The following is a 24,027-nucleotide window of genomic DNA, read 5'->3' on the forward strand; positions in this document are numbered from 1 at the left end:
TCTTTGAAATCTGTTATTTCATCCCAAATTTATTTAAAAAATGTAACCAAAGACCTAAAACTGTCTTTATTTCTTTAGAATATTTAAATATTAGACTCTCCATTTAAAATAATGTGTTATTACTATAAACTGAACAGACATTAAGTCATAATTGAAAATTATATGACACAGTTACACGTTGCATACATTTCCATTCACTTCCACATTCCTTCAAAAAATTATTAAGCATTTACTGAGTTTTCTGGGGACTTAGGATAAAAAGATAATTAAGCATAACCTCTAGCATCAGAGGAGCTTATTATGTAGTAACTGGAGTCAAAGAAGTTCACCGAAATGCTTCAGGACTGGATGAAAGATGTGCTTTGTATTACAGGAGCATGAACAATAGAACGGCCAATTCCACACGGAAGGCCCGGGAGGGGCTTCATAAAGAAGATTCTGTTTAATCAAATACTTTAAAATTAATAGGTTGAGTTCAGCTACAGAGAGAGAAAAAAGAGGAAACTCTAGGGAAAGGGAACCAGAAAAAGTGAATCAACAAAATCCAAATGTGTGCATCAGCATCGTTTTGTATCCTAGATATAAGTGGAAATTCCTGCGACCTAGGATATCTGTGATGCATAGTCAAAAAAAATGGTCCAATTAAATGTATAAATCAATAAATTTAATTCTTTATAAAACCGTTGAGAACCTTTCCAAAGATAAGGTGATCATATTTTCTTTTTTGTGTTTATTAAACTTTTCATTGAAAAAAAAAAATACCTACAGAAAAGGCAACACTTTATGTGAATGGTTTGAGGAACTGCCGCAAAGGGAGCACCCCTGCATAACTACCATCCAGCTCAACACAGAAACCTGCTGCATCTCACCCCAGGTCTTCCGAGGGAATAGATTTTCCATGCATTGCAAAGCTCTCCTCTCGGGTAGCATGTCGTTGCCACTTCCAGCTCCCTCATTCTGTGCTCTGCACCCTTCACCTACTTCCCTTCCTCTGTCTCTGTTTTTTAATTTTAATTGTACTTTAGGTTCTGCGGTACATGTGCAGATCATGCAGGACTGTTGCATAGATACATACATGGCAAGGTGGTTTGCTGCCTGCATCTCCTCATCACCTATATCTGATATTTCTCCCCCCATTATCCCTCCCCACCATCCCCATCCCCACTGTTCTTCCCCTAGCCCCCCACTACTGACTGCAGTGTGTGATGTTCCCCTCCCTGTGCCCACATGTGTTAATTGTTCAACATCCACCTATGAGTAATAACATACAGTGTTTGGTATTCTGTTCTTGTGTCAGTTTGCTGAGAATGATGGTTTCCAGATTCATCCATGTCCCTATGAAGGACACAAACTCATCGTTTTTTATGGCAGCGTAGTATTCCATGGCATATATGTGCCCTATTTTCTTTATCCAGTCTACCGATGATGGACATTTAAGTCTGTTTTCTTTAGTTTTCTACACTTAGAATGCATTATATTTATTTAAGTAGAGACTGAGAGATACTTAAAATCCTCAGTTGATCTCTCTTTTCTGGGCATAAAGTTACACTAAGTCTCCCTGCCTCCCTCTAAAATAGAGGCTGCCATGTGAGTAAATACCAACCAAGAGAACAGGAGCCCATATGCTAGGTGTCACTTGGATATGCCTCTACAGAAAATGGCTATGTTCATGTATCAATGTCACCAACATGACAGACAGGGCAGAGCCATGATGAACAAAACGAAGTCCCTGAGTCACCATGTGGAGGGGAGCTTCCTGTCAACCAGGAATGTAGCCTAAACTTTTTCATGAGGAAGAATGAAACTTGTTGTAGGAAGCCACCGGAACGTTGGTGTGCATTTGTTACGCACCAGCCAGCCGCAGACCCAGCAGGCAGCAGGAAGCATTCACCCTGCAGAAAAGAAAATGCACTGGTGTGAGGGATTTTAATTTGCACGCATGACAGAAATATTGACTGTCAGGAGACAGGGGAGGGGACTGAGGATTCAAGCCTTGAGAGGAAGGAGACAAGACGAAATCAGTTTGCAGAAATGAGAGCTTATGTGCCTCTTCTGTCGCTGTGAAGTCTTCGCTATTGTTGGAGCAACAGGGACAATTGGCAATCACTGCATAGGAAAGGGACACGGTGGCATTGTGTTTCAAAATGATCACCATGAACTGGGCGTGGTGGCTCATGCCTGTAATACCAGCACTTCGGGAGGCTGAGGCAGGTGGATCATGAGGTTAGGAGCTCGAGACCAGCGTGGCCAACATAGTGAAACCCCATCTCTACTAAAAATACAAAAATTAGCCAGGCGTGGTCGCACACATCTGTAATCCCAGCTACTTGGGAGGCTGAGGCAGGAGACTTGCTTGAACCTGCGAGGCAGAGGTTTCAGTGAGCCAAGATCATGCCAGTGCACTCCAGCCCGGGTGACAGTCCGAGACTCTGTTTCAAAAAAAAAAAAAAAAAGATCACCATATATGCAACTATAGCTACTGACAGAAGAGAATTCAAGCCTCTGGCAGCACCTTCAGAAGGTGCCACTGGAGTGAGCCACTCCAGACCATAGGCTCCTTTCTCAGAAGCAGGATGCTGAGAGAAGCTCTTCCTACACAGCACTCAACTAGAAGGTGGAGGCGACAAGAGCAGCCTCTAGTCTCTTCTCAAGCCAGGCTCCGAGACCATGAGCCTCATGAGCCAGCAGCAAAAGAGAAGTGGATGGGTGGGAGACAGGGCCAAAGAGTCATCACTCATGGAAGCAGAACTCAGAAGATCCGCTCTAAGTGAAAAGGAAATGGAAGGCTGAACACAGAGACAGCATGTTCAGTGGTTGATTGGACGTATAGGGAGGGAGGGAAGGATGGACAGGAGCACTCAAGATTATTGGGGCAAGGAATTGGCACTCTATGATGATGTTGCAACTGAGGATGCATTTATCAAAATCCACAGAATGTGCAGTGCAAAGTGGACCCCAGTGCTAACTATGGACTTTAGTTAATAATAACATATTATCAATAATATTGGCTCATCCATTGTCACAAATATACCACATTAGTGGAAGGGGTCCATTATAGTGGAGGTTGGGGCAGGAGAGAGGAAGCGTCTGGGAACCCTGAATACTTTCCATTCCAGTTTTCTCTAAATCTAAACCTACTCTAATAAGTAAAAGCTATGAACTAGGAAAATAAATGCATGCGTCATGTTATAATTGGGATACATGTTTTAAGATATGGCCATCAATTCCTAACTTGGTTTATGCTATCCTTTGTATAAGCAGATCTTAAGTCGTGCTGGTCCTAGAGAGTGGGAAGAGGAGGGCTTTCTCGTGTTGCTTTGCTATGTCATCATTTATAAGATTAGGACTTGCCATCATTGCTTAAAACATTCAATCACTACGTTTAAACACTACAAACTGAGTTTAAAGAAAAAAGAAAAAACTCAGGCTGGCACTGTGGCTCACACCTGTAATCCCAGCACTTTGGGAGGCCAGGGCAGGCAGATCATAAGGTCAGGAGATTGAGATCAGCCTGGCCAACATGGTGAAACCCTGACTCTACTAAATATATAAAAACCTAGCCGGACGTGGTGGTGCGTGCTTGTAGTCCCAGCTACTTGGGAGGCTGAGGCAGGGGAATCACTTGAACCTGGGAGGCGGAGGTTGCAGTGAGCCGAGATCGTGCTACGACACTCCAGCCTGGGTGACAGAGGAGACTCCGTCTCAAACCAAACAAAAAACAAACAAAATACCTCACCACAAGTTCCGTTTTAAGATTTTTTTTTTAACAATTAATCAAACAAAAGAAGTGAAAATCTGAGTGACTTAATTTTGATCTCCTTCCAAGAGTGAGCAGAGGCCGACAATGAAGTCCTTCCTAAGCTCCAGAACTTTCCCTGTCGCGGGATCAAGCTGGGGCCCCGGGCCAGGCAGCACTCACCGATGCAAGTTTCCATGTGTCCCGCTCGACCGCCCGGCTTCAAGAAGGCCAGACATTGAAAGCCACAGAGTTAGTGGCCCTGAAAACACAGGCCACTTGATATTTCCTCCTTGATTTTCTATAGCTATTGACAGAAGAGAATTCAAGCTACTGGCAGCATCTTCAGAAGGTACCACTGGAGTGAGCCACTCCAGACCACAGCCCCAGATCCAGTTTCAGGCAAATGTTTTCCCTCTGTAGCCACTTCTGCAGAGCCCAGGGCTGAGGGAGATGAAACGTGATCCCTAGTCTGCAAGTGGCACATCCAGGAACAGCTTCTCTCAGTATCCTGTTCCCGAGACGTGAGCCTCTGTCAGCTGCACATGGGTGGGTTAACCACCCTGGGGACCTCAAACCCAAGAAGGGACACAAATGGGTCACTGGGAACTGCCCTTCCACTGAACTGGGGCCACAGGCTCCTGCATCACGTGTGGGATGGCACTAGAGTTAGGAGGGTCTTTACTGCAGGGGGATGGGCAGAAGCCAAGTGGAAGACACATTCCAAAAAGATTCTTCTACTTAACAAGGATGAAAGACACTCAGGGTTGACAGCAGGGTCTCTCCACCTCCTAGGTGACTTTTTTTTTTTTTTTTAAGAGATGAAATATTGTTCCTGTCACATAGGCTGGAGTGCAATGGTGCAATTTCGGCTCACTGTAACCTCCACCTCCCAGGTTCAAGCGATTCTCCTTCCTCAGCCTCTCGAGTAGCTGAGATTGCAGGTACCCACCACCATGACTAGCTAATTTTTATATTTTTAGTGGAGACAGGGTTTTGTCATGTCGGCCAGGCTGGTCTTGAACTCCTGACCTCAGGTCATCCGCCCACCTCCCAAAGTGCTGTGGTTACAGGAGTGAGCCAACACGGCCTGCCCACAGGTGACTATTAATACCTGTAGGTCTGATCATTCTTTGTCATGGAGGGCTGCCCTGTAGGATGTGTAGCAGCATCCCTGGCCCCGACCACTAGATACCAGCAGCAATATCCCAGTTCAGACCAACAGAAAAAGCCTCCAGACATTGCCAGGTGTTCCCTGGTGAGGACTGAAGGATCACAAAAATCACCCCATGGTGAGAACGACTGGTATAGGAGATGCCCCTAATGTTACAGGGACTGGTGCTGGCAGGACAATAACTCTTACCTACCTTTCAACTTCTTAACTAGTTGCTGCCCTGCAGAGCCCAAAGAGATAATCAACTGGATTAGTACTTCGCTAAATTACCTCTCCATTTTCAAAGAAACTGAGGGCTGAGAGCTGTCTGTACATCCATTCAATGCAGAGCAGGAGAGGCTGAGTTTTAGCAAGCGATTCCACCAGCAGAGCCTTCCAAGTTGCTAAATCCCACAACAGAGAGGCTGGATCTAATACAAATTGTGTCTTTGTGGGGAAAATTGCAGCAGAATAGTTCAAATAAAAAGGCCAAACTGCAGGATTCATTTTGGAAGAGCATTTCAAAAAGTGAGCCCTATTTTTAAGATGCACGTTTTTATTTTTATCCAGGACTCTGATAGTTCCACTAGAGATCAATGATCCCTTCTCAGAGGGGAAATAAGAAGCAGTTTAATCTTGGTCTTCTATTGCTTGAAACCACTCCACCTCTGTGAACTCATTTTATATTTTAAGCTCCCGAAAAAAAATTAAAGAATTTAACAGACTCCCATGTGACCACATATTGCTAACAGAACAGCTTATAATTTTTAAAATGTTCACCTTTCTGAAAAGATACTTAGTATCATCTGCCATAGGATAGATTTCAGTGTAGTTCAGTCCCAATTTTGACCTTGTCCAAAGCATTCACATATACATATATTAATTTATTTAAAATACTTTTCTTGAGACTATTTTATTGCAGAAATTATCCTAAGCATTGGAAATAATTCTTTGGCTAAAAAGCATGACAAAGTCTACAGAAGACTGACAGTTCCATAGATGATATGTTCTGTTAACTGGAAACCGGAATCTTTGGTCTGTGTGTATGAGACAGAGTCTCCCTCTGTCACCCAGGCTGGAATGCAATGGATAATCTTGCTTCACTGTAACCTCCGCCTCCTGGGTTCAAGCAATTCTCCTGCCTCAGCTCCTGAGTAGCTGGGATTACAGGTGCGCACCCCCATGCCTGATTCATTTTTGTATTTTTAGTAGAGATAGGGTCTCACCATGTTAGTTAGGATGGTCTTGATCACTCGACCTCATGATCCAGCAGCCTTGGCCTCCCAAAGTACTGGGATCACAGGCATGAACCACCTTACCTGGCCTGGAAACTGAAATCTTATACTGCAAGGACAATAGCAGGGAGTATGGGGTGCTTCTGTGTGGAATGCACATAACCTCGGCCTAGGGCCATGCAAGGCTCCCCATGGAAGCAACATCAGATGCCCGGGCACAAGGAGACCCCGGTGAGGTAACAGCAAGAGAGGTCGTGCTTCGCAGAGGCACATGCAAGCCCCTCATCATGAAGGAATTGCTACTCTGTGGTCTCACATATAGTTGCAGGACTGGCATGCCTGGTGTATTAGCCTGGAAGATTCACCTCTGTCCTAGGAGAAACGCAGAAGGGAGGAGCGTGTCCTGTGAGGATGGTGGTGAGAATGACCCCCTCCTGGCTCAGGTGCAGGTCAGCCCTTCTTCCCTTACATGCTTCGCAGCGCTTCAGGTTGGACTCGGTTTCTCTCCTTCTGGAAGCCTCCACTCCAGCTTTGATTGCTTCCTCCTCCAATCAGCTCTGACTTTCTACAAGGTCCTAAGTAGGCTTCCTGTTAGAGTTCTAGAGCCCTAACTGCCAACAGTATTCACACAGGCACTTATTACATACTTTATTATTTATGCGTTTCCTGTATGCATTATTTTGACTTTTTAGAAAAAGGTACTGCATTAATGACTTCGGGTTGGAGAGTGTCCCCATCACATTTGTTGTGGGGTGTTGTTTTGCACCCTGTTCTGTTAGCCTTACTCAGTTCTACAACAAGTGGTATTTAGATCTGCAAAGAAGTGACTCAAACAAGCGTAAAACAAGAATCAAGCACATATGAGTAGGGAAAAAAATGACTAATAAATCGACCTCAAATGCAATGGTTCATGCCACATGCAAGTTTCCTTCTCTGTCTAAAGGTAGTCTAGGGTGGACACGCAGGTCCATCCAGGTGTCAAATCCAGGTGTCAAATGCCCAGGTGATCTGGGCAGCTCACCATCCTCAAAACATGTTATCCTGAGATGCTCCTATCTTTGCAACTTAGATCTAGCAGGAAGGAAAGGGGTCTTTTAGATTCAAGTTGAGCATATCATGGATGCTTATAGTCTCCTGTTGAGAACTGAATCCCACGGTCACGAGGGAACTGAGGACGATAATCTTCCCGGACAGCTCTGACCAGGAAGAATGAAGAACTGATGTGTGCAGACAAGTGAGTGTCTCCTCCGCTAAGCTCTCCTCCCTGATACTCTCAAGCCTATTTGCTAGCTCCCATCGATCCTTTATAAGCCCTTCCTTTTGCATCTCTTCCATAGGTAGAAGTATGGAAAATATTCTAAGCAAAACATTACTTCCAAAACTGTCTAAAAATAATTATCTGGGATTTGCATATCTGCAATAGAATAGAATACTACTCCACTATCCCTCTAAACCCATCACAAACCATAGGAAAATAATGGTTTCACTTTTTGAGCTAAAATAAAAGAACCCCGGTGAAAAAGCTATTTACAAATATGACATTCTTTTACGTACTTTTAGATATAAGACATTTGTCAGCAATGGAAGGTAAACACCACAAAAGTAATTTATTGCTGAGCAGGGACAAATGCACATTAAATTAATTTTTAATTTTAGGGCTTTCAAAATGTGACAAAAAAAGAATAACAAATAACTCAGATAACCCAGTTAAAAGTAGGTACAGGACTTGAATAGATATCTCCCTAAAGAAGGCATAAAATAGCCAATGAACATATGCAGACTTGTTCAACATCACTAATCACTAGGGAAATGCAGATTAACACCGCATGAGATGCTGCCTCACGTGCATTAGGATGACTACCATTAAAAACAAGAACAGAAAATAAAACAGAAAGAAACATGAGCTGGCCAGGTGTGAAGCCACTGGAAACCTTGAGTACTGTTGGTGGGAACACAAAATAATGATGTAGGGCCAGGCGCGGTGACTCAACACCTGTAATTCCAGCACTTTGGGAGGCGGGGCAGGCGGATCACAAGGTCAATAGATCGAGACCATCCTGGCCAACATGGTGAAACCCCATCTCTACTAAAAATACAAAAATTAGCCAAGTGTGGCGGCACACACCTATCATCCCAGCTACTTGGGAGGCTAAGGCGGGAGAATTGCCTGAACCTGGGAGGCAGTGGCTGCAGTGAGCCAAGATTGTGCCACTGCACTCCAGCCTGGTGACAGAGCAAGACTCAAAAATAATAATGACGATGATGATGTAGCCACTATGAGAAAAAGTATAGTGATTCCTCAAAGAGTCAAAAATAAAATTATTATATAATTCAGCAATTCCTCTTACGGGCATATATATCTGAAATGAGTGAAAAGGGAATATTGAAGAGATATTTGTACACCCATATTCATAGCAGCATTCTTCACAATAGCTGAGAAGTGGAAGCAACCTGGGTGTTCTTTGGTCCCTCAACAGATAAGTGAATAAACACAGCGTGGTGTGCACAGGCAATGGAACATTACTTGGCCTCCGAGAGGAGGACATTTTGGCACCTGCTACACGGATATTTAGAGACTGAGATATAGTTCCTGCAGTGAAGCAGAGCAGCGCAGGCTAAGGAAGATGAAAGACTGAGTCAGACCAAGAGTCAATGAGTATCTGTCCTGAGGAAATGATACTCGAGCTCAGGTTTGAAGGGTGAGCAGCAATTAGCTAGAGAAAAGGGACTCTGGGGGAAGCGGCAGCGAGACTGAGATCTTTTGTATAAAAGTCTCTGGCAGGATAAAAATTGGCACATTGTCATACCCAACGTCTCTGAAACACGAACAGCAAGAAGACAGCAGAGGGGCACAGCCACACAAGACAAGAGGAAGCCCACGGAGAGGGCATACGTAAGCTTTTGCTTTTAAAAAGTCAAGGGGGCAGCCAGGTACGGTGTCTCATGCATATAATCCCAGCACTTTGAGAGGCTGAGGCCAGTGGATCACTTGAGGTCAGGTGTTTGAGATCAGCCTGGACAATATGGTGAAACCCTGTCTGTCTAAAAATGCAAAAGTTAGCCAAGCATGTTTTCTGGCACCTGTAATCCCAGCTACTTGGGAGGCTGAGGCAGGAGAATCACTTCAACCTGAGAGGCAGAGGTTGCAGTGAGCTGAGATTGTGCCACTGCACTCCAATCTGGGTGACAGAGTGAGACTGTCTCAAGAAAAAAAATAAAAAGAGGGAAGCAAAAACAGAAGGATTTTAGAATGGTGGAGAGTCATGTAAAGACAATTTTTATCTTGAAAAACCCTTCTGGCTTCAGCATGAAGTTCTCAAAGGAATCACGAGGGTGTCCAGCACCCAGAATATCAAGGAACATCTTCAGGAACACCCAAGGAGTGTGACCCAGGAGAAGGCACTGTGCACAGGGCCCAGGCTCCTCCTTGCTCGGGATCCCAGAAGAAAATCTGAGTTGATGAATGAGACAATGTTTCCTGAACACGCTTTAACATTTAGAATCAGTCTTTTATTTTTTATTTTTAATTGTATTTTGGGTACCGGGGTACACGTGCACATCATGCAGGCTTGTTGCATAGGTACATACATGGCAAGTTGGTTTGCTGCCTCCATACCCCCATAGGAGCAGTCCTGATTTCCAGATTGGGTATTAAGGGGAAGTTTGAACCAGCATGAAATTAACAAATAAGCTTCTGTTCTTTGTATGTGATATGTTCTTTGAATGTGACTTGCAGAATTTGGGAATCTCACTAAGTGGGGAAGATGCAGGTGCGTTGATTAATGAGGATGGTCCAGGTCAGAACGAGCTGACGAGTGTAAGGGAGAGAGATATCCGTCATAGAATGCGGAGGTGCTGAATGTTTGAAAGGTAAATGTCTTATCAAACCTTCTTCATGCCACCACTCAAAATCATCTTCTGAACACACAGCTTGGGACTTGCTGTGTGGGTCTTCCTTTTTGTATTTTTTTTTTCTTTCTTTTGCCTTTCCCTAAATAAACACATTGAAGTCAAACTAATCTGTTTGTGGAGAAGGTGTTCTGCATTGTGTCTGCAAAGTTTCCGTCAAGTGAAAGTTGGCAACATAAATCTGTGTGAAACTGTAACTTCGTAGAAGCAGATTTTTAAATATCCTTTCTTCATCAAAATGCTGGCAGTGAGAAGCAATGCTGAGCCCACTGTATTTACTTGTCAGTCCTGAACAAGCAATGTTGCATTTTTATTTGATCATAATTTAGACAGTTGCTCTATGCCCTCTCCCTTGCTTTACCCATGCGTGTGTTCATTCTCAAAACAGGAGCAGTGTAAGGGAAAACCCAGTGTACATGGAACCGTGCTTGTCCAGCTTCTTTCTTTTTAGGTTTCTTTTTCTCCCATATCTTCAATGGGAAACCTGAGCTTCTCTAACCTCAAATTTCATGATTTCTGTGGTCTCTCAATCCCAAGCCAGTAAAGCACTGGCATCCAAAATTAAACTAAAAATTAAATTGTGTTAGTGCAATGATTCATCTCATCCTTTTCTGTTACTCATCATGTAATGAGTACCCCTGAGATCAGAGCAGGAAACAGACAAGGACCCCTACATTACTTACTTGACAGTGAAATTGTATTCATCGTAGAAGGACAGTAGAGAAACTTGGACGTGCAGCTCATTGCCACATGTGCCGTGTTTTACTCAACGAGGACGCTGTTGAGGATGGTGATGATATGGAAAAGAAATATTCTGAAAACCTTTGTGGGAGAGCAAGTGGAATTTGATGGCAGTGTGCAGGGTTTTTAAGAATGCCTCTAGCAGACTTAAAAATAGCCATTAAGCAGTTTTGCTGAAGCAATTAGAAAACCTTATAAGAAAGTCCTCAGAAATTTAATCAATGTCCCCTATAGCTGCATCCTAAAAATAAATGTGAAGAAAAACAAAAATATACTCTGCACTGCAGTGGGAAAGTTTGGAAGGCAAAGAAAGACAAAAAGTTGCAAAAGAAAATGGAAAATAAAAGCAGAGTGATGTGATAGCTTTGTAAGGTCTCACCTAGGCTGGAATGAATTACATTCCCAAGGATTGCCTTTCTTATATGTTCTGAGTGTTTTTAGCCACTGCTGTGGAAGATATATCCTGGGGAAATGGAGAAGCAGCCTTTCCTTTATATATATATATATATGGTCTTGCTCTGTTGCCCAGGCTGGAGTGCAGTGGTACAATTTCAATTCACTGCAGCCTCTGCCTCCTGGGCTCAAGTCATCCTCCCACCTCAGCCTCCGGAGTAGCTGGAACTACAGACATGCATCACCACACTCAGCTAATTTTTACATTTTTGAAGAGATGAGGTTTTAATGTATTACCCAGACTGCCTTTAAAAAAAATAATCTCACATACATTGTCATTTACCTGCAGATATTGATGGGAGGCACCAGCTGAACTTGTAGTTGCCTCCTTTTGAAGTTTATTTAACTCCGGGGCTAGATATATGAGTGTTTAGCTCCATCACTAAGAGTCCCGTTCTCTGCAGAGCACCCACCTAAGCAAAGGCGGAGGCGATGAGAACTGACATGAGCTCGGTCTGCCCTTCGGGCTTCAGCTTGTGCTTCTGGGATGCTGCTCAGCTTTCCTTCTCCACTCTATACCCATGTTTTCTTCCCAGGTGTCTAGTCTGTGAACTTCAAAGTCCAGCATTAGACACAAACGTCGCTCTCCAGAGATGCTTTAACCAGCTCCCAATGTTGTGTAAGTCAAATACCTGAAGGCAAATTTGTAGAGTTGCTATCTTTCTGGTTTAAACCTGACTCACACAGAATTTGGTACTAAGGTTGGTTTCAGAGGGGTGGAATCTTAAGGATACAGGTTTTGAGGTGTGTGTGTGTGTGTGTGTGTGTGTGTGTGTGTGGAACTGGTTTTCTGATCTAATTAGATTTAAAGGCACTAATTACTCTATCCCCAATGGCAAAAGAGGGATAAGTAGTTCCTAGCATCAGGCAAAGAGAAAGTTGAAAGGGAGAAAGGAAGAAAGAAAAGAAAGGAAAGAAAGAAAGAGAAAGAAAGAAAAAAAAAGAAAGAGAAAGAAAGAAAAGAAACTCAAATTATCACGTTTATGTGCCTTTTATTAAGTGCCCATCTGAGTGACCAGGAATTTATCGAGTTTGCCCATTTTAATGAAAACGAGGAGCAGAATTAATCGGGTAGCTGGTTCTACACTGGAGAAGCTGGGAGGGAAATAATGAATTAGGGCTTTAAATACCAAGATCGACTTCTATATAAGGATCCTGAAAGCTTGCAGATTGGTTCTTAAAGAAATCCTATGTCCTGTAGCCAGAGAACCAAGGTTTTTGAAAAGGAAACCCAAAGTCTCATCCTGTGGGTGGCTGAATTACAGACAAAATTGAAATCCAAGACTCATAGAGTCTCCTTTATTAAATTCAGGCCATTCACTGGGAAGGAGTGGGATTCTGAGGTTTGGGAATGGAATATATGAGCAAATTCTAATGAATCCGGAAACCTAGAGCCTTCTTTGCCTTCTTGGCCAGTAGAAGCAGTCCGCAGCCCTGCCTGACGACGTCAGTCTCTCTTGGCTTGAGGAATCTCTAATGCCCACTGTCACCCATTGGCACTTGCATTGAGAGCCCTGCTAATCTTCATTAAGTTCTACTCCCACTCCTCCTTCCTTCTAGACCCAGAGTTGATTTAAGTCTCAAACTTGTGATGGGATATGATACACATCCAAACAGTTGCATGATTTGCCAACTAATAGAAACAAAACCTGGGAAATAAGAGTGACAATGTATCTTTTTTTTTTTTTTTTTTGAGACAGAGTTTCGCTCTTGTTACCCAGGCTGGAGTGCAATGGCGCAATCTTGGCTCACTGCAACCTCCACCTCCTGGGTTCAGACAATTCTCCTGCCTCAGCCTCCTGAGTAGCTGGGATTACAGTCATGCGCCACCATGCCCAGCTAATTTTTCGTATTTTTAGTAGAGACAGGGTTTCACCATGTTGACCAGGATGGTCTCGATCTCTTGACCTCGTGATCCACCCACCTCGGCCTCCCAATGTATCTTAAGGATGTGGGATTAAGATGGAAAGAATAGACAATTGTATCACGCTGTATGTCTTGATGGGGATTTATTGATTCAGTGTCTTAACTTGAGGGGCTAGGAATAGCACTATAATTTTCTCAATTGGTTGGCTGAATCATGGACTCAGAGGAGACCTATATGAAATGAGGTTAAAATGTCAGAATGTTCTTGGTATACCATAGAGAAACATCCCCAAATACTTAGGGAAATTAGAATGCAAGAGTGAGTTCCCATAGCAGACCTGCTCACCCACCTGGATGTGTCTTGCCCTCAGCTGAGCCACAGTGCAGACTTCATACTCAATTGTAAGCCAGACATCACCAGTCAACCTGAGCCATCACAAACCCATTCATTAGCTGATGTACTTTTTTAAGGATTTTATTATATGTTATTGCAACTCAGGAATATAGGCAAGATTTGTTCTACTGCTACTTTTCTGAGTTGAGAAAATTGAAGTTCACTTAGCAGTATGCATTTTGAATATTGATAAAAATAGTACCTGTATCTGTGTAGCTATCGATTTGAATAGCTGAACCATCAAGATAATAATAAATCAATGGCAAATTTATTCAGTTATGAGCAATGCATTCAACTGCATCTGAGCGTAAATATTTAGCAAAAACAATTCAAGTCTCAAATTCAAAGTACTTTAAGTAAGGTCTTGCCAAACTACTTTGAGAATATATCTGTGGTAAAAATACATCCTGGGGTACATTACATAGAGTAAGTGAGATTTGTGGGAAATAACTTGCCCTTTTCTTCTATTAAAGGGCAGAGTTTTTTGAAAAAAGATAGTTCAATTTCCTCTCTACAAGCTATCTTTTTAAAATAACATAACATAACACATAGTTTGACACAACTCCACATGACTCAGAAGCCCTTCTTAAAATAAGACCAGACCACATTCATGGAGGCTGAGTCACCTCTAACCTTCCAAACTTGGTGAGGATTACTAACCAGAACATATTTTTATTCCTAAGATAGTATGGGAAAGTTCTAATCTTGACAGTTCACGTAACATTCAATCAATTATACCATTGCTCTGTTTCTAAAGTTTTGTTTTTCTCCTTTCTCAGTGCCTCACCAAGAATGAAAGACAACCTATGCAAAAACGATGGATTTTCCAATGTAAATAAAAACCACTCCTCTCCAGAAAATAAACAACGGCTGCTAAGATGATTAAAAATAGAAGAAGAAGGAGAAGAAAGCTTTAAAAGCATGTGAAATTCATTCACGTTAAAATCTCCTACAGACACGTAAGGTCTGAATTCTACCTTATATTCTTTGTTTTATGCCAGAAAAGCACTTCCTTTTCCAGATCCAGGAAAAAATCTTTTTTAAAACAAATTTAGCTGGTTTTTGATTAAAATTTGACACTAGTGCCTATATCCTAGACTACACTGCATTGCATGTCAGGCTGTTGTGCGTGATAAGTTTATGTTTTCATGATTTTGTCTGAAAGATTAAAGTCGTGTGTTTTACAAAAACAGCTCTAGTACAATAGGACAATAAAACTTGAATTCTTGAAGATCGGAATTGGGATTATTTTATGACAGACTATGGTTTTCAGTTTCTTTATCTGATAAATGAAGATGGATAACATTGACCTCACATATAACTAAAACAAATTCAAGGGTGTGGACATGTTTTTTGTCTTGAGGACTGTAAACTTTTTAAGTGTAATTATTGTGAATGAAGCAAACACAGAGCCATCATAACTAACCTAAACTCAAAGAGGACTGGTTTCTTCTACTCAGCGAGTGTTTCCTTAGTGACAAGGCCCAGATAATAAAGAATTGTGATCACTTCCTGTGAGTGATGCCTTTCCTTCAATTGTATGCTGAGTAACATTTACAGTGTTCATTTCTAAGCACGCGTCTTCTCTGGAGCCGTTTCTTCCCCTAAGCTTTCTGTTACTCCTCCTGAGAACAGGGAGCACTTAGGTGCTGAGCTGAGCAACTGCTGTCTGGGTCTCCCGGACCCCTGCCCTCACCTCCAGTCACACTGAAAAGCATTCAAGCTTTAACTTCAGATATGTTCTCTAACCCACTCCCAGACACCCGAGTGATCAAGTCATAGATTAGAGGAAAAAATTCTTGCCTGAAATTGTCATCTTGCACGTGTGCTGACATCCAGAAGGATACATCCTGGTGGGAAGTGACTGCATGTTTTGTTTATATTCCGAGTCCTGTTGACAAAAGAGAAGAATGCAGGTGTCCTCCTGAAACTGTCACCACAGTGACCTTCCTCAGCCAAAAAGAAATATAAATATTGTTGTGTTTCTTGCCTCTAAGGCACCTCTGAAAGCCCCTATCTTTTCAGAGGGTTCAACACTTTGTCTCACAGGTTAATTAAACTAACCTGTGGCGGCAAAGTATAAGGGTGGTGAAAATAGACATAATCCTCTTTCTGATGCCCAACTTTTCAGTCTCATTTTGTGGCTTTTCAATACAGGGGCACGATAAGTGACAATCCTGGATGCCAAGTGAATTCCATTTCTTTTTCTTCCACCAGCCCTGCCCCACCACCTGCCATCTCTCATTTACACAATTAAAGGAATCACAGGGCAGTTGGGCTCCCTTTTTCTGGAGCCAAACTTTTGCAGAGTTTTAACTTCCTCAGATGGAAGAAAAGCCCCCAAAACACTGAAGCATACCAGGCAAATAAATAAATAAATGCACAAAGGCTCCCTGCGGTTGTCTGACTAGGATATTGCAGAGAGCAGCCTGAAGAACAAACGTCTGACTGTTGAAACAGTGAGATAGGAATAAGACCAGGGGGCCACATCTGGGAGTGTGAGTGTGTGAATGGAACTAAGCTGGTCTCCCACACAACAGGAATTCCACCAAAAGTATGCGCTCTGTATGGGAGGACAGAAAAAATGTGTTTAAAATATCACTAAGGAAACCCAGATACATTATCTCTGCCAGAGGACAGAAGACAGTACAGTGAGTGCTTGTCTCAAAATGATGGAAACAGAAACCCTACTTCGATGATGTCGAAGACGCAGGAAAATAGAAAAATAAAAACGGTGGAAAGATTTTTTTTAATGCCCTAAAATGAGCAAGACGCCTCCCTTTTCATAGCACTGGGAAACATTTCCATTGCTTTTTTCCCTGCTTGTGGCCTTTTGAGGGCAAAGAGCAAATGAAATCCAAAAATTCAGACTTTCCACTCCAAGGTTTTGGCTGTCATAGGCTTATTGTTCGAACATCGAAGTGGCTGTTCCTGTTTTGACACCTGTAAAACAGTTTGTTTCAATGTCAAGGCAGTTTTAAAATTATGTTATGACCCCAGAAATATGTTTGACCTCAGAACTTTGAAAGTATGTTTTGACCTTTAAACTCTTACTTCGAGAAGACGTGTGTGTGTGTGTGTGTGTGTGTGTGTATGTGTGTAGTTTGTGGGTATGTGTAGCATGTGCAATGTCTGTGGTGTGTGTAGTGTGTGTGTAGTATGTGTATGTATGTGTGTGTGGTGTACTCACTGTGTGTGTGTGTTGTGCGTGTGTGTAGAGTCTCATGTTTTATTCCATAGCTTAGCTCCATTTTAATGCCAGTTAAATTTTAGCAGTATACTAATCCAATGAATTAGTCTCAAAAATAGGTTGAAATATATTTATATTTGTGAAGTTTAGGCAAAATGATACCATCTGCAATATCCTTTAACAGATTAGCCACTGTGAAGATAGAATCGTTAGGAATAATACTTTCCACATCATAATAATTTCCCCTTATTCCTAAGGCAAGTGCTGGATGATTGTTGCTTCAGCGTGGCTCAGCCTGACTTCAGTCCATCTGTGCTTCCCAGGGCCGACTCCTGAATTCCTGCTCCACGCCATCATGCCTTACTGGCTCTCCTGCTGTTACGCTTTGGTCATAATGTTAAAAACTCAGACTATTAAAATGTAAAGATAGGAATTCTTTTGGAAATTGTCAACATGGAAGAGTCTACAATCTGCTTTCTAATTTAGTGGTAAAATGACATGGTTGATGCAACAATTTCACATGCTGAGGAAGGATTTTCTACTGCTAAATTAGTGGGTTAAAATGATGGCAAGCTTTTCTGTTGACTCTGGAAGCAACAATAAAAATGGTGGCTTTTTCCATACCCAGGTTCATAGACACAGTGCCACAGGTGACAAACTTTACTTGATTTTTTTTTCTTTTTTGGTTGACTGCTTGAAACACATGTGGCCCCAGGAAACAAGTGTAGAATCAACCTGGGAACTGAAAAACAAGTGAGTAACCCAAGACTCTAAACCACATGCAGCAGAAATCCTTGACTCTTGTTACTGAGATGCCTGGAGGTTAATCCACATGGCAGGCGTGAATTATCTATTGACACATTTTTAAAATATCACCCAAAAGTTTGTAACCATATACATAAAAATTAATTCAAATCATTTAATGTGAAATCTACAGGGTGAATTAGTAAATTTTAAGGAAAAATAAACCCAGTTGATAAGAGAAATCATAGATAATAACAATCACAAATTATTGATTCTAAGATGTAATTTTCTACTACTTAAAACCCTTGGAAGTCTTAACCAGATATACTGTCACTATTTTTATGAATTTATTTATTTTGAACCATTTATTAACTGATACACAAGCACACACTGCTTAGTGGTAGAAATTGTAATAAATAATTCTGACACTTTAGTTAAAAGTTTAATCTACCTAAAAGATAAATTTCAGACAAATTTGTTAAATGACAAATTTTGTTTTTTGCCATAACCCATGTTTAAGTCTAAAGGCGGTAGTTACAACATGTAAAGAAAAATTTCTATCATATGTCGCTGAACAAAACAAGAGGCATGTCTGACTTTGGGGAAGGCTGAATTTATGGCATAGACAGGCACTTTTAAAATTATATAGCACAAGCAATAATCATTTTCTAAATATATTTGCAATAAATTTTAAATGACACACTTCGAATTAAAGACTATGCAGATTTGGTAGTTTTACTACCAATATTTGTCCACTTACATGCCACAAAATTGCAAAATTGAACATTTGTACAAAAGCCTTTTAAAATGTCACTGATTAAAACCATATTTTCTGCAAAAATACAAACCATAGATTGTTAAGGAATCTTACAAGTTTTTTCTCTATTAGAACACAAGGAACCCAAAAAGGTATAAACACAACAAAAATATCATACATAGATTCTATTATTCTACTTAAGGCTGAACCAGATCTCAAGATAAATTATACTGCAGATAACTCGGAATTAAACAGGCTTTTGTTCGCCCAGCTTTCCCACCTTCCACCCAAGTTTCTGATGTTTCAAGTTTTTCTATTTTGTATCTGGTATACGGAGATTTTTATGTAATTATTTATTATTGTTATAAAATAGCAAGAATGATCAGTAGCATAATCAACAGCAGTTAATTTGGCGTTTATGGTGTAAAATTGCCTGCAGCAAATGCTTCTAACCAATACAAAGTATGCAACCTAATTTATGCCAGCAATAACAGCATTTTTCTATTAACTTGTTGGGCAGCGAGTTTCTACCGTGGGGATTCATTTTCTAGTCAGCTTGCACAGGGATGAAAGGAAAATGCATATCTGCTGCTTTACAGAGGGCATAGAATATAGACAATGAATGGGAGCGTTAATCCTGAAGACGGTAAAAACACATACAACGTATATTTATTTACAACAATAAATATAAAATTGACTTTTGCAGAATGAGTGAAAATACGGATATGACGCATGAGTTTCTACATCACACTCTGTGACACCTCCCTTACCTCCTATGCACCATCATCCTAACAATGTCCTACTCTTTCTCTCAATCCTAACAAACAAATCGGAGTATGTGTGTCATCTTAATTCTCATCTAATTCGCATCACATTTTGACTGTCAACTTAAAAGTTAGACAACAGATCCAAGAATAATACCAAAACTATTTAGCAGCCATGATGGTGCAGGCAATGAACAATCCATAAAGACTGGCTGAAAGCCGCAGAAAGCACGCGGTGTGAACTGACAGAACATTAGCCTTGCCGTGAAGCCCGCCCTAAACCAGCACCAGCTCCCTCTGGCCGCCTTCCTGGGAGATGGAGGGAGAACACTGTGGAAGGGTCAGGATGGCCTGCGCAGGAAGGACCTCATGCAATTGCTGTCTCCCTGTTTCTTCCTGGGCAAATCCCTGAGACCCACTGGGTAGACATCTTCAACTGAAATAGAGGGTTAATAGAAAATAATCCACACTTCAGCATGTGAAAAAAACATGCAGGAAGGAAGGACTGCTCATTACATCATCCGTAGAATACGTGTACCTCTACTAGGTAGCAAAATTGAAAGGTCAGCACAAACAAAATGAAACAAAATGAGAGCACCCAGTGTCTGGCTGGGAGCACTGTGCTGTCTCCCCACTCCAGGCCTCTTGTACTCCCTGCACTGATGTGGCCACACGCTTCCTCACAGCCAGATGTCCACTGTGCTGGGCACACAGGCAGCCCAGTCCACAGCCCCAGGCACAGTGAACGCACTAGTATGCGACCGTGCCCTCATGGGCTGTGCTGCTGCTAAGAATGAGGAAGGCAAGAGCCTGAAGCAAAGCTTGGTGTAGAGACTGTTTCTGGGGTCACCCTTGGCTGGTGAGACAATCGTTCCCCAGTGTCTTCAGGGAAAGGAAAAGGGACTCTACATCCTTAGGATACTAGACTAACCTTAGTTTATGCTTAGTACTGGCCATGAGGATGGAAATATGTCTCCGTTCGATTGCAGATTCTGTCCCAAGACCAGTAAGAGGGCACTCGTTGCACACCTGCATGGCACGGTGCTGAGTAAGGCTCTGAGCCAGGGGACTGCGGGTAGCTCTGCCAGTCTGCAGTGTTTAAGGACCCTCAGGGCTTGCACAAGGCTGAGGTTTCCATGTAACATTAATATTGGAAACACTGGTGTTGACCCTAATAACAAAGGGAATGCAAAGTGGATCTAGGAGCAACAAAAGCAGCAACAGCGAAAGATAAAACATGACCATTCCTTTGCGAAAGTTTTAAAAACTAGTTACAATCTTTAAGGAATCTCCACACTGTTTTCTGCAGTGGTTGTATTAGAAACATTCCCACCAGCAGTGCAGAAGTGTTCCCTTTTACCTGGATCCACATCAATATCTATTGTTATTTTTTTTATTATTAAGGCCATTCTTGCAGGAGTGAGGTGGTATCACACGGTGCTTTTGATTTTCATTTACTGATCATTAGTAACGGAGAGCATTTTCCCATATGTTTGTTGACCAATCATCTATTCATGTCCTTAGCCCACTTTTTGATGAGATTATTTGTTCTTTTCTTGCTGATTTGTTTGAGTCCCTTGTAGATTCTAGGTATTCATCCTTTGTTAGATTTATAGATTGTGACAATTTTCTCTCATTATTAGGGTTGTCCACTTACTCTGCTGACTATTCCTTTTGCCATGCAAAAGCTCTTTGGTTTCATTAAGTCTCACCTATTTATCTTTGTTTTTGTTACATGTGCTTTTGGGTTCTTTGTAATGAAGTCTGCCAGTAATCACACTACTGTGTATCTACCCAGAGGAAAAGCAATTATTATATGAAAAACATATCTGCATGCATGTATGTGATGGAATACTACTTAACCATGAAAAAGGAATGAACTAATGGCATTTGCAGCAACCTGGATGGGACTGAAGACTATTATTCTAAGTGAAGTCACTCAGTAGTGGAAAACCAAACGTCGTATGTTCTCACTCATAAGTAGAAGCTAACTTACGAGACAAAGGCATAAGAATGACACAATGGACTTTGGGGACTCAGGGGAAAGGGCGGGAAGAGGGTGATGGATAAAGGACTACAAATTGGGTTCAGTGCATACTGCTTGGGTGAAGGGAGGAAACCAAATCTCACAAATCACCACTAAAGAACTTACCCACGTAACCAAATAGCCCCTGTTCCCTGAAACCGATGGAAGTAAAAAATCTCAAAAAATAATTACAACCAATTTTTTAAAATGATCATCTTTCCATCTCAAATTTTGCAAAAACAACACATCCTTATTTTCAGATCCATGTTACTCAAACTCCCGAGAGAGAGAAAGTTTCTCTTAAGGAAGGGTCAGTGAAGAGTTAGCTTTCCGTCTTAGTCTTCACTGTAGCTCTAGGGTTTGCTTTTGCTCACCGTTTTACTCACATAAATTACATATCAGTTAACAAATTTCATTACAGATTGTCTTTTCAAAATCGACCACCTTTACTGATGTTGCCTTGTTGAGTAACATATACTTGGTGTTAAAAACAAAAAACCTACACAGTCACAACCTACACAGGAGCAGAAATTGAAATTCAAACGTAAATTCTACTCACCCCACCAAAAGATGCCACCTCTTGCAATAAGAACCACAAACTATTTAGTTTACATTCTCCCTGATTCATATATATAAACGCGTTTATATCTGTATGTGTTACAAATATGACATCACAGCACATATACTGTTTACACACCTATTCTTTTAACTTCATGGCATAATCATAGCAATTCTGATGCCTGTGTATATAGATGTCATTCAGAGTATAGTGGCTGCATATTACTCCCTTATCCAGCTGTAATGCAATCTTTTTACCAATTACCTACAGATGGCTTTTAGATAGTATATTATAAATATTAAACTAAAAACCTGGAAAGTAAGGTACTCATACATTTTTTTATGGGTCTGAGATCACCAAGCTACTCTGTGCTTTTGCTGAATGAAGTTTCCTGTGTCTAGATTTCTCTATCAATTGAAATCTGCACATATTTTTACATGGCAACGTGGTTGAAATTGGCTGCCTCTTGAAATCTATGGCAACTTGGATTCAGTGAAATGCGCTACACTGTCTTTCTAAGCCATCAATAAATAGCCTTATTTGTCAACATGAAAGTCTTCTAGAGAGACACATACACATACATACACGTGTGTGTGTGTGTACGTATGTATATATGCTCACAGAAAACAAATGTTCCTGACAATACCTTACCTTGATGAACTCAGGCATCCTGTCACCCTCCAGGTAACCAGATACGTACATACCTATCCACAGGAAAACACATTTAGTCACCTAAACAGTGAGCTATTGTCCAGGTAGAAGGAAATAAGGGAATTCTGTAAAGTAAAACATTCAAGGAGATCCAGAAGTTTCCTCAATATGAATGTTTTCTTTTTTTTTCCCAAAAATGTTTAGAACAACTAGAAAATATTCCAAAATACTAAAATTAGGAAGGCAAGTGTTGGTTTTCTGTACCTGTAACACTAATTGCTTCTAATGCAAAAATTAGGTAGGACTGGTGGCAAGCACCTGTAATCCCAACTACTGGGGAGGTTGAGGCAGGAGAATTGCTTGAAACCAGGAGATGGAGTTTGCAGTGAGCCGAGATCACGTCACTGCACTCCAGGCTGGGTGACGAAGCGAGACTCCATCTCAAAAAAAAAAAGGTATATATATATATACATATATATATATGGCTTTCTTAAAAATGCTTTATTTAAAACCAGTTTTGTCTGGAGTAGTATTACAAATTTTCTCTCAATTCTATTTTTATTGTTGAGTGACTTTTTAACATAGATCAAACATAATAAAATAATATGTAAATATATTTAAATGTAATGTCACATCTTTTGCTCCTGTTGCTTGCTAAGAACATATTACAAGACAAAAATGTCCTGTTAAATTCAATACATAATTTTCTAAAAAGTAGAATCCTAACATCAACAAATGAATAATTGTTCATGATATTACATTCAGAACATAGATTTGATTTTTGGTGAAATATTTTGACTCCTCCATAATACAACTATGTGTATTTTCCGGTTTCAGTTTTTGAGGATGTAATGAACCTCTATATAGAGAAACAGATAGAATCTCAGAACTTAATATTTAGCCTCTCCTTGATCTACCTCTATGTATAAGCACATCCAAGTATAAGCACCCAGAAAAAAGAAAAAAAATCGTAAATGAATTCTATTACTCTGCTTAACACAAAACCAGCTTTTTTAAAAAAAAAGATCTTCATACATCTAAAGGTCCTTTGTTGCAGGACGTGTGACACACCAAGAATCAGGTCTTCCAGGGCGTGTTGAAGAAGTGGTTGGAAGATACTGACATGCACCTGTCTCAGAGTCTTTCTGAGATAAGCAAGTGTTGAGATTCAGTCTGAGAGCCTTCTCGGGGACTGCAGTCTGTCAAAATCGGCAGAGCTCGCTGATACTTCCTTTAAAGCCCATCAATACCATAAAATGTTCAATGACCTTTCAATCTCTTATTTTTATTCTCTAAGAGCTATAATAAGCTCTGCAGCACTTATTTCCCGCCCCCCCCCCGCCCCCAGAAGGCAGTCATTTACACTTTTTAATTCTTTTTTTTTTTTTGAGACGGAGTTTCGCTCTTGTTACCCACGCTGGAGTGCAATGGCGCGATCTCGGCTCACCGCAACCTCTACCTCCTGGGTTCAGGCAATTCTCCTGCCTCAGCCTCCCGAGTAGCTGGGATTACAGGCACGCGCCACCATGCCCAGCTAATTTTTTGTATTTTTAGTAGAGACGGGGTTTCACCATGTTGACCGGGATGGTCTCGATCTCTCGACCTCGTGATCCACCCGTCTCGGCCTCCCAAAGTGCTGGGATTACAGGCTTGAGCCACCATGCCCGGCCTACACTTTTTAATTCTTAAACGGACTTTCTGAAAGCAAACATGTTTGCCAAAATAAAGCCATTGTGTTTAAAAATTGTCTCTTGGACCACACGCTTCACTTGAAGACGGACACAATTTCAAACTCCTTACTCCTGCAGCTTAATTGTATAACTACCACCTCGCTGATTAAAAAGCACCT

The 24,027-nt window shown here is 41.3% G+C and overlaps 1 long non-coding RNA gene across 1 annotated transcript in view; it reads left to right on the forward strand.

Moving 5' to 3' along the window:
* Positions 1-14,042: 14,042 nt before the first annotated feature.
* Positions 14,043-24,027, forward strand: part of LOC103794057 (uncharacterized) — a 39,873-nt gene continuing 29,888 nt past the window's right edge. Inside the window, exons 1-2 of the long non-coding RNA XR_621309.3 lie at positions 14,043-14,132; positions 14,267-14,451. This is a non-coding gene — a long non-coding RNA (uncharacterized LOC103794057). The remainder of the gene's footprint in view (positions 14,133-14,266; positions 14,452-24,027) is intronic.

Source organism: Callithrix jacchus, chromosome 7 (genome assembly GCF_049354715.1).
Source record: "Callithrix jacchus isolate 240 chromosome 7, calJac240_pri, whole genome shotgun sequence".
Classification (NCBI taxonomy): domain Eukaryota; kingdom Metazoa; phylum Chordata; class Mammalia; order Primates; family Cebidae; genus Callithrix; species Callithrix jacchus.